Genomic DNA, 12,330 nt, shown 5'->3' with positions numbered 1-12,330 from the left:
TATGAATATGAAGACAAAAACAAAACAATACTTGTCAGTAAATAATTATGTGCCAGGCATTGTGCTAAATGCTAGGGATTCAGAGAACAGTAGATGACAGTCCCCATTCCTGGATCCAACAATTTAATACTTACTCTTAGGAAACTTACATTCTACAGGAGATGTACACATATAAATATAAACAAACTATTTTTTTTTTTTTACAAACTGTATTTTTGAAATAAGCTATTTTGAGAGATGGGATTAGAGGTAGTAGATGACACAGTGGATAGAGTACTGGCCCTGAAGTCAGGAGGACCTAAGTTCAAATCCAGCCCACTATGTGCACCAGTGCAATGAAAGGGATAGAAAATATCTTTATATATATATATATATATATATATATATATATATGCATATATGTGTGTAGACATATATAGACATGTACATATGTGTATATGTGTGTGTGTATGATAAATAGATATTTAGATAGATAGATGGATGAATGGATTATAGTGAGGAAAAATTAAATCATTAAATACTTCATTTGAAAACAGAGCTAGAGGATAAATTTCAAGAAAATCACATCTCATGGCTCATGAGCTGCTGGTTACATAATGGCCTAAAGATACAAGAGGTGAAAAGCATAATTAATGTCAAATTAAGTTGGGGATGAAAGAGATGATTTCAGATGTTAAAAGAGTTATAGTTTTCACTTCTACTACTTCACTGCTTCTACAAGTACTCATGCTTTCAGGGGAACAATCAAAAGGCCTGATTAATTTTTGATATAATTGTTCCCTTTAAAAATCCAGGACTCAATACCATCTTATTTCTACTGAAGACAAAACAAGCTTAATTACCATTCTGTGGCATGAATTTCCTTCATATGACAAACAAGCTTTGAATACTTTAAGATACTTAATCATCACATATTCTAGGTAATTATGTGAGTCCATCCATCAGTGTGTACATCAAATAAAAAGCATATCATATAGAACATTCCATTGCTCTCCTTCCTTTCATCATGGGTCAGTAGCATGTTTCAGTGGCCAACGGGAGATGTATTGATTGGCATCTAAAGGGCACAGCACCTGGGGACCAGAACATCATCTGGATCATTACATTTCTTTCCTAAAAGACCTGCTACATTTTCTAAAGCTACTTAACAAAATCCTGAGATAAGATTTTCATCAGAAACATGAAGAAATGAGTTATTAAATATCAACTTATTTGTTCCTCTGAGAGTCACTATAAAGAAAAAACTATAAATATATATCCCTGCCATCAAGAAGCTTTCTCATTCTTAAGATCTGATGCCTAAGAATCACTTCATTTTCAGACCTGGCACAACTGTTCATTTTCTAAAACATCCTAGGCCCCTCTAGAAAAGAGAAGAGTTGTTTAATATAACAGGCTACTTTTGTATGATGCTCATTCCATTTCAAAATAAATAAATGAATCTGCTGTGGTTTCTGCCACATATAAATGTCATGAATTGGAGAATAGCAGGTGAATAATATTCATCATAATACTTCCTTCCATATAAGTGTTTGGTGATACAGCTGTTTATCATCTTACTCAGCTGTCCAAAATATTCATTTGAGAAGAAAAGATTCTACAATGGTGTAAATCCAAAATGCCATTCCCTCCCTTTTACAATGCCTGTCGTTTTTCAGCCTGTTAAGACTTTTTTTTTTTTAACAGTTGCTCCCCCCCCCCTAAAAAAAGACATTTCTAAGAAACTGTTTTCCAAACTTCCTCACCATAATCTCTAAGGAGTGTGTGAAAAGGTAAAGTTCTGAAGCTTGTTCAAATATAGCAGTAGGAGGAATGAAATACATTTATCCTCAAGCCTTTGAATGTTCAAAACAGAAAAAGTATAAAGAGGTTTCCTACCTCCTGCTATACCCAGCAATGGTTACATACTTGAATGGTTTTAAGAGGAAGCAATGCAATTATAGCTATCCTAGTTCTCAAAGGGGTATAATTTCATATTGCATCATCCATTTTTTGCTGTTTTAGGTCTATTTCTCTCAGAGATTACAAGCTATAACTTGTAAAAGATGCATGTAATATATGTCGTTGTGTTAAATTAGAGCATTTCATAAATGTCATTTGAATGGCACAACTATGCAGTGTGGTCTTATTGTAATTTGCAGCAAAAATTAATATAGTGATATTAACAAGATGATGTTTTGACTTTATTAAAATCAAAGATTTCACAGCTTGTCTTACCTTTTTCAATATGAATAACTTCATCATCCATGTCCTGTTACAAATATTGCACAGAAATATACTTTTTTTTCTTCCTAGAAAGTTAACTGTTTTTTTTTTTTTTTTGGGGGGGGGGAGAGGTGTAGTGATGAGATATTTCATTCTGGGTTTAAAACATAATGGAAATGAACATGAATTTTAATAATTATGCCTTAAATAATGTCTGGATATTGGGTCTGTATGATTTATTATAGTGATGAAAATTACATTTGAAATGAGATTTAAAGGGAAGTAGTCGTCTGAAAATATAATATCAAAAATAATTATAACTTTTAAAAAATTACTAAATTTTATAAGCATTCATAAGTTGTATTTCAAAAACTTAGTTGCAATCTAAAACAAATTGAGTTCAAGTTGAGAGACATTAACTCTTTCTGGCTTTCAGGATCTCAGATACTAGAACAATTATTAATCATTGTCTTCTCTTGACCCTAACAAATTAACATACTTTTCAAATGCTTAAATTATTGCCAGATAGTAATTTCCTAAGCTTCAGGATCTGGAAAATGATTGTTTAATTCCCTAAAAAGAGGAAAGTAAGTAAATATGTCATTTGAGGTATTCTTTCCCCAGACATTAAGTAGATTGAGCTCCCTAAAAGACGGAGGGGGAGGGAGGAGAAGGAGAGCTATTTTAGGTTTGTCTTTTCTTCCCCAACACACTTATACTGACTTACACACAAATACTGAATAAATGTTAATAGGATTAAATGAGCATATGTTTTATCTTTGTCTCTTCCATCATTGTCTTGAAGAACATCCTTAAGTATGTCACCTTTGCAAGGGAGAGTACTGAAAGTTAGGAAAGACAGGGATAAAATAAAGCAGTTCCTTCTTAACCCTGCTAAAATGATGAATTCAGAGATTCAGGATCTCCCTCCCTCCCTCCACAAAAAAAAAAAAAAAAAGGCAAAATACTCTTCCTGGGAAATTCAAACTCGTAGTTCTGGAAAGTCTATGGCACTTAATGACAAATAACTACTCTAGCTTCAGGCAAATGGCAAAAGCATTGATGAGCTACAGAAAATTATGCAGAGAAAGTATATTCTGTACCGTTTTTAACATTTCCTTGAAATTTTTCATTGTGATGGGATGATTAATTTTCCTGAGTAGGGTCTCTATTCCTTATAATTGCATCTTCCATGGGTCAGACTTGGAAACAGTTCCTTCATTGATGCCTTTCTATCTCATCTAATTCATTTCTCCCCTTAGTAAGCCAACTTATTAATCTATATTTTAATGAATCTTAATCATTGCTTTCTGTTCTGGCTCTACTACAGCAGTCTATTGATAGGTGTTACAACGAACCATTTCTCTTACTTTATATATTTCTAAATAGAACTCCAGGTTTTCATCAGTTTTATTTTCCCCAGTTTGTTTGTTTGTTTGTTTGTTTTAAATACCACAGATTGAGAACTTTACCTTCTAGGACAGAGTTTAGTAAGCTTTCCAGTGTTCTAATGTAATGTGACCTCCATGAAATAGCAATTTCAAGTAGTTCTCTCTTGATTAGTGGAACTTTTAGATTGTTCTTTTCGAACAATCAGATATACATCTGAGCAAATGTTCTGGTGGGTAATTCCATGCATTTAGCATCCAATTCATCCCAGAAGAATGTAAGTCCATTGAAATTAAGGATTATTTAATTTTTTGTCTATATATCTCCAGCACCTAGCATAGTGTCTGGCACATAGAAAATACTTAATAAAACTTTGTATTTACTTGTTTCATTCATAGTTAAAATTAAAGTAGATCCATTGTAAATTAAGCTCTGAAAGAAATTTCAAAATGAAATATTATTATAAAACATCCACTAAGAATTTTTTGTGAATATTGAATAGCATGTAATTTATTAACTCCCTTCTTTGTATGCTATGCCTTGTACTAGGGGTAATAGAGAGACAAAGACAAATGCAAAACAGATACTACCTTCAAGGAATTTATGTCAAGTAGCTAACTTTTAAAGACAACCTTATCATTGTAGGGCTTGTGAGCCTTAATTTAAAGCACAAACTCACAGAATACCTCTGACCTGGGGTAGATGTACCCTTGGGATTGACCCTGTGAGCACAAAGGAATTATGGGAAAGATCTATAAGAATTTTACATTAAGAAGTGGTAGAGAATGTACTCCTGGTATAAAGAACAATTATTACAAAGGCATTTGTAGAATAGAGATAGAGGATCAAAAATGAGGAATAATAAAATCCATTTGGCTGAACATCAGAGAGTGAGAAGTGAAATAAAACATGGTCAAATCCCAGATGACCACATTTAGCCCTCAAAATTTCTGAATGGCTCTCAGAACCTGCAATACCTAGAAACTAAATTCCCCCTATAATGACCTATCACTTCTCTAGGTTTGAGGTCTTTGTGTTTTCATTTGTCACTCAAACTTTAGGATTAAGTGTTTCTTGCTAGTCTCATGAGCTTGGCATCCAAATAAAGAAGACTCAAAACACTTCTCCTGGGAGCAGAAGGAAGCCATCCCAACTCTTGTAAGACAGAATTGAACTGCCTACAATGACTGCCAAAGGAAAAGTTCCCTTCCAGAATACAGAATATGCTACACTGGCGCTCAGGCCATTTGGGGCTGGCTTATGTCCTAAGTTATTATAACAAAATGGGACTTGAGTTAGTGCCTAATTTCCCTGTGAGCTTCCCAATATTATTGCAGATTTCAATTGCATGAATTTTTAAAATGTCCTTGAATTTGATTTTACGGTTTATAATTCTGACACTGTTGACAACTTTTTTAGTAGCTATTCTGTTTTCCCTTTGGAAATGAGAGTAAATACTTCTGTCTGTCTCAAGTATAGCATATATTGGATTGTATAAAGGCAAGTATTTCCAACTATTTGGCATCAGAAAAACACATTTAACTCTGGTCTTTATATTTTTTTTCATGGCAGAAAAGGTTCTCACAATTAAAAAAGGCCGAGAACTTACTTCCTGATAATCAATCACGAAGACAATTGCACAGAAATTTTCTCATTCACCTTAGAGAAATGGCATCATTAGGGCCTAAGAAAGAAGGATATTATAGACTTTAGAGGGAAGAGATCTTAGAGATTATTTATTCAACTCCATTGTGCCAGAAAGGAAAACAGAACACAGAGAAACAATTTTCCCAAGTTCACTCTGGTAGCAGAGCCAGGATTTATACCCAAATGTTTTGATTACAAATATGTTTAGTCTTTTCCAGTCATGTCCAGCTCTTCATGATCCCATTTGTGGTTTTCTTAGCAAAAATATGGGAGTGGTTTGCCATTTCCTTTTCCAATTCATTTTACAAATGAGAAACTGAGGCAATCAGGATTAAGTGAGTTGCCAGGGTCACAAGGCTATTAAATATCTGAGGCAAGCTAGATACTTAATTCCAAATGCTAATCATTGCATTTTAACTTTGCAAAACTTTTACTATGCAAAAACTGAAATAAGAGAATAAATTTTCAGCTAGATTATTTATACAATCCATAATGAGAATTCCCTTTCTAAAACATTGTTGTTGTTGTTATTTAAAAAAAAAAACTTTGTAAAGAAAATTCTCAGTGAAATGGATAGTATCTATTTGACAAAATGCTAGGAAATTTGGAAACTAGTATGGCAGAAATTAGGCATCGATCCACACTTAACACCATACACCAAGATAATGTCAAAATGAGTTCATGACCTAGGCATAAAGAATGAGATTATAAATAAATCAGAGGAACACAAAATAGTTTACCTCTCAGAACTGTGGAAGAGGAAGGAATTTATGACCAAAGAAGAACTAGAGATCATTACTGACCACAAAATGGAAAATTTTGATTATATCAAATTGAAAATTTTTTATACAAACAAAACTAATGTAGACAAGATTAGAAGGGAAGCAATAAACTGGAAAAATATTTTTTACAGTCAAAAGGTTCTGATAAAGGACTCATTTCCAAAATATAAAGAGAATTGACTCTAATTTATAAGAAATCAAGCCATTCTTCAGTTGGTAAACAGTCAAAGGATATGAACAGACAATTCTCAGACAAAGAAATTGAAATTATTTCTAGCCATATGAAAAGATGCTCCAAGTCATTATTAATCAGAGAAATGCAAATTAAGACAACTTTGAGATACCACTACACACCTGTCAGACTGGCTAGAATGACAGAGAAAGATAATGCGGAACATTGGAGGGTATGTGGGAAAACAGGGACACTAATACATTGTTGGTGGAATTGTAAATACATCCAACCATTCTGGAGAGCAATGTGGAACTATGCTCAAAAAGTTATCAAACTGGGCATACCCTCTGATCCAGCAGTGTTATTACTGGCTTATATCCCAAAGAAATCTTAAAGAAGGGAAAGGGACCTGTATGTGCACAAATGTTTGTGGCAGCCCTGTTTGTAGTGGCCAGAAACTGGAAACTGAGTAGATGCCCATCAATTGGAGAACGGCTGAATAAATTGTGGTATATGAATATAATGGAATATTATTGTTCAGTAAGAAATGACCAACAGGATAATTTCAGAAAGGCCTGGAGAGACTTACACAAACTAATGCTTAGTGAAATGAGCAGAGCCAAGAGATCATCATATACTTCAACAACAATACTACATGATGATCAATTCTGATGGACCTGGCCATCTTCAGCACTGAGATGAACCAAATCAATTCCAGCAGTAATGAACTGAATCAGCTATGCTCAGGGAAAGAACTCTGGGAGATGATTAAGAACCATTACATTGAATTCCCAATCCCTATATTTTTGCCTGCCCGCATTTTGGATTTCCTTCACAGGCTAATTGTACAATATTTCAGAGTCTGATTCTTTTTGTACAGCAAAATAACAGTTTGGTCATGTGTACTTATTTTGTATTTAATTTATACTTTAATATATTTAACATCTACTGGTCATCCTGCCATCTAGGAGAGGGGATGAGGGAAAAGGAGGGGGAAAATTGGAACAATGCTGTAAAATTACCCATGCATATAATTTGTAAATAAAAAGCTATTGAAAAAAAAAGAAATGAATGGTATCAATGTAAAGGTAAAAATGATCGATCTGCAACCAATTTATATTGAATCAACAGTTAAACATTCTTTCAACAATCCAGGTCCAATACTGGTTCTAACCTTACACACAAGGTTGTTATTGTATTCTCCCAGAAAATGAAATAACACATTGTCTCTCGCCAAAGAAAAAAAATCTTGGTTTGTTCAGTGGTCATTATACACAAAAATGTATATACAAATGTAGGGGCCAATTAGGTTATATAAAGAATAAAGTGTCAAATCTAGTCAGAAAGACCCAAGTTTGAATATGACTTCAGATACTTAATAACTGTGTGATGCTAGGTAAATTGTTTATCCCTGTTCACCTCTGTTTCCTAATCCACAAAATGAGCTCAAGAAGGAAATGGCAAACCATTTCAGAATCTTTGCCAAGAAACCTTAAATAGGATAATGAAGAGTCAGACATAAGTGAAGAAAAAATGACTGAATAGTAACATACATATATAGTAAAGCTATCCATCCTTCATGTAGCATAGGAATACCATTATGTGCCTTTAAAGGAGGAATAATTAACATCTCTAGCCTCTTCTTCCTTCATTTTTCTCTAAGGGCAACTGTATTTCCTACAAGGAGAGGAAGCAGCAGATTGAGTTCAGAAGTTTTGCTGATCTGCTCTCCTTAAAGAGATGGGATACTGGGCTAGAAATCCGTTTTCCTTAAATATTGTTTTTCTAGTTCAAGTTTTTTTGTTTCAAGCTATATTTCTGATCATATTTATTAATGGTAAAAGGGAAACCCCAACTTTTATATACAAGGCTCAACTTCTTTCCCAGTAAATATTAGTTCTGTGACAAACACACATAGCAAGTACCAAAGAAACATATTTATCCAAATCAATAGTAAAACAGAAATCAAAGTGTACAGAGAATAATATAAACTAGACAATGGGCAGTTATGTGGTTCAGTGGATAGGGTGTTGGACTTAGACTCAGGAAGACCCATCTTCAAGAGTTTGAATCTGGTCTCAGACACTTACTTACTAGCTCTATGACTCTGAACAAGTCATTACTCAACCTGACATGCTTCAGTTCTTTATTTGCAAAGAAAACTAAAGAAGGAAGTGGCAAACCACACTGGTATCTTTATCAAGAAACCCACAAAATGGTATAATAGAGAATTAAACACAACTAAAAAGACTGAACAACATATTAGATAACACAGAGTGCAGGAGCTCTCTCACTGGGAGCAAAGAAATACCTCAACTGAGAACACTGGTTCCAGATTTCACCCAAAGAGGAAATTCCAGCCCAAGTCTCCAAATGCAAGAATTTAGGAATAGGGACATTATAGGGATAGCTAGCTTCTCTCATGTCAGCCTCTTGCCAAGTCTTCTCACTTCAGTGACTTCAAATGATATAAACATCACACATTTCTTTCAAAAAGGGTTTGATCCTCAATGAGGAAAAGTTATTTAACTGGAAAAAATGCTTATTGCTTGTTAGCATGAATTTTATAAATTAATAACTTTAAACACATAATATTTTTATAAACAAATTTTAAAATAAGTTATAAGATAGTTATGGGGAAGTAGCATATTGCTAATAATGGTTTCTTACCAAAAATGACATAAATCTTAACATCTAGGACATGTAAAATTGAAAAAGAATTATCATGTTGGGAAAACAAAAGATAACTGGATGGATATCTCAAGGGCTATATAGATGTACATGTAGAAGAGAGAGACAGAGACAGATAGAGGCAGAAAGTGTGAGAGAGAGATAAAGAGAGACAGAGAGTCAGAGAGTTAGAGAGAGACACACAGGGAGAATTAAAAGAGGAAGCCTGTAAGCACACTGAGTTTCATTGATGAAAGATTTATAAGTAATGATGCCTAAAAACAATTAAACCTATGTGGGTCACAGCCTCTAGGATTAAAGAAAGTAACCAACTTTGTTTAGATCACTGACCTACTAAAGTGTTATTTTTAGGTATAATAATGATAACCAAAAAAAAATCTTATACATTTTCTTCTTCTTCTTTTTTTTTTTTTTTTTTTTTTTTTTTTTTTGGCTACTCCTGGTTTTGAGAAAAGTAAAAGAACAGAATCACAAGGGGCCTTTAATCCATTCTTTCATGCAAGATAGGAATCCTAGTTACATCATATCAAACACATTCTTCTTCAACATTTTCCAGTGTTGGACAAAAGATTTGAAGCCTTGAATCAGAGGCTCCTTGTTCAAATCCTGGGTCTACCACTTCCTATCTCCGATCTTGCCAAGTTCCTTAACCTTTGTAAGATCATTTTAATAATATATATGCATTTTTATAATGCATTTTTAGTTTCAGGTTGATTCCATATGAAGATCGGTTGACAGTACCAGAAATATTTAGTCTAGAAAAGAAAATATTTGGGAGGGGTGTATGATATGAAGATTCTCTTCAAAAATTTGAAGAATCATAGAAATCAGAAATATAGATAAGAAATGGACTTCCCAGGACCTCAGAGGCTATGTAGTTCAACCCCTGATTTATTAAATGAAGAAATTAAGGACCACAGAAGTCCAATGTCAAACAGCACAGTTAGCGTCAGAGGAAAGATTTCAATAAAAGCCCTCCAATTCCAGAGATGATGTTTCCACTGTTATATGAAAAAGGAATTGGACTTGCTATATTTGACTACAAGGGCAGCTAGACAGATAATCGAGCCTAGAGTCAGGAGATCTGCATTCAAATCCAACCTCAAATACTGTATTCCCCTGGACAAGTTACTTAACCCCTTTTGCCTCAATTCCTCATCTGTAAGATGAGCACATACTGAAGAAGGAAAATGGCAAAACCTTCAGTATTTCTGCCAAGAAAATACCATGGATAAGCCCATGGAGTCACAAAGAGTTTAAAAGAATGAACAACAGTGTTTTCCTCCAAAAAGCAGAACTAAAAGAAATTGATGGAAGTTAGAAAGAAGCAAATGTTGACTTGATATAAGGAAAAATTTCCAAATTAAAGCTGTCTAAATGTGGAAGCAAATGTCTCAGGCTGAATATCTTTTCCCCAGAAACATCATAAAGATATATTTTTTTTAGTTATAGGTTGAATTGTATGACCTCTATGATCTGTTCCAAATGTGAAAAACTGAAATCATATAATTTATTTATGCTTTAGGGCAAATTATTGCCCTGCAATCCTAACATGAGTTGGAATTAAAACATTCTCCAATTATCTGGTATTTTTGTATCTGTTACTATGACTCATCAGCATATAAGAGCAAAGTTTTTGTCATTATTATGAATGGATGAATTTAAAAGTACATTATTCTTAATATGTGGCAAAATCTCTTTGAAATATTAGAGACACAACTAGAAAGACAAAACAATAAGAGCTTTTAGTGGGAAACAATAAAAATTTGGCTTCAGAGTAGTTGGAAAAAATACCCCAAATCAAAACCAACAGAGTCACTAAACATCATACCTAATTTTAGTCACATGTTAGACAAGGTCCTACCTAAAAAGTTTATTTATGTGAAAAAGTATTAAATCCCCTCTTTTTTTAAGAGTAAGAGGACATATTCCAGGCTCAGCCTTGAAGTTGGATTGATTGTGAATACTTGCTTAGATTTTGTTCTGTTTAATGGTGTAACATATAGGATTGTAGATTTAAAAATGTAACGTATCATAGAGATCATTTAGTCCAATTACCTCATTTTAATAATATGAAACTGAGGTCCAAATAATTAATATGATTTGTTCAAGTTTAGAGATGTTAAATGGGAAAGGTGATATTTAAACCATGATCTGTTGACTCCACGATTAGCCCTCTTCCCAATTTCTTACATTTTATCATTATATGTAAGACTATACTCTGTCTTTCTTTTGTTTTTCAGTTTTTAAATCCAGGAACACTGTAAATTAACAATGCTAATTATTTCTCTTAATTTCTTTTTTCAAGTGCTCCATATGATACATCATCTATTATCACTATAATAGTCAGTAGAATTATATGGAACATTTTATAAAATCGTGCTACTAGAAGTATTAGTACAAAATTTGTTGCCAATAGTTATTTTCTTCATAATGCAGCTGAAATATTTCCATCTTTTTTTATACTGATATGTGGTTGTTTTCATCTACAGGGAACATAGTTATTAACAGGTAAATATCTTATTACTGAAAATTCAATCCGGTCATTGATTTCATCTTTTGTATTTAAGATTATTCATGACAATTTTCATACTTATATATATTTATTTGTATTAAATTATGTTATTATTAGAAAACACCAAAGTGTTTTCAAGATCCTACCTGAAAAATACATAGCAACTTGCATCAGATGCTCCTGATGTGAAGAATAAACTAAGCAGTCCTTAAGATGTCATATGAAAAAATGCACTAAATCATTATTGATAGAGAAATGCAAATTAAGACAACTCTGAAGTACTACTTCACACCCCTTAGATTGGCTAAAAAGATAGGAAAAGATAATGACAAATGTTGGAAGGGATGTGAAAAAACTGAGACACAAATACATTGTTGATAGCATATGAATGATCCAACCATTTGGAAAGCAATTTGGAGCTACACCCAAAAAGCTATAAAACTGTGCATGCCTTTTAACCAGCAGTATATATCTATTGGGCTTGTATCCCAAAAAAATCATAAAGGATGGAAAGAGACTCATATGTGCAAAATGTTTGTGGCAGCCCCTTTTTGTAGTGGCAAGAAACTGGAAACTGAGTGGATGCCCATTAGTTGGGGAATGGCTGAATAACTTATGGTATATGAATGTAATCAAATATTATTGTTTTATAAGAAATGATCAGCAGGCTGATTTCAGAAAGGCATGGAGAGACTTACATGAACTAATGTTAAGTGAAATGAGTAGAACCAAGAAAACTTAGTATACAGCAACAAGATATATATAATGTGATGGACTTGGCTCTTTTCAACAATGAGGTGTTCAGGCTAGTTTCACTAGTCTTGTGATGAAGAGGGCCATACACATTCAGAGAGAAGACTAGGGGGACTGAATATGGGTCCAATATAGTATATTTACCTTTTTTGTTTTGTTTTTATTGCTTTCTTGCT

At 33.4% G+C, this 12,330-nt stretch overlaps 1 protein-coding gene across 1 annotated transcript in view; it reads right to left on the bottom strand.

Annotated features, from left to right (window-relative positions):
- USH2A (usherin) overlaps positions 1-12,330 on the bottom strand; it is a 998,601-nt gene that overhangs the window by 859,894 nt on the left and 126,377 nt on the right. The gene's annotated exons all lie outside the window — the stretch shown is intronic.

This window comes from Antechinus flavipes, chromosome 4, assembly GCF_016432865.1.
Source record: "Antechinus flavipes isolate AdamAnt ecotype Samford, QLD, Australia chromosome 4, AdamAnt_v2, whole genome shotgun sequence".
Classification (NCBI taxonomy): Eukaryota; Metazoa; Chordata; class Mammalia; order Dasyuromorphia; family Dasyuridae; genus Antechinus; species Antechinus flavipes.
Note: the sequence above shows the minus strand (reverse complement) of the source record. Positions and strands in the feature narration are given on the sequence as shown.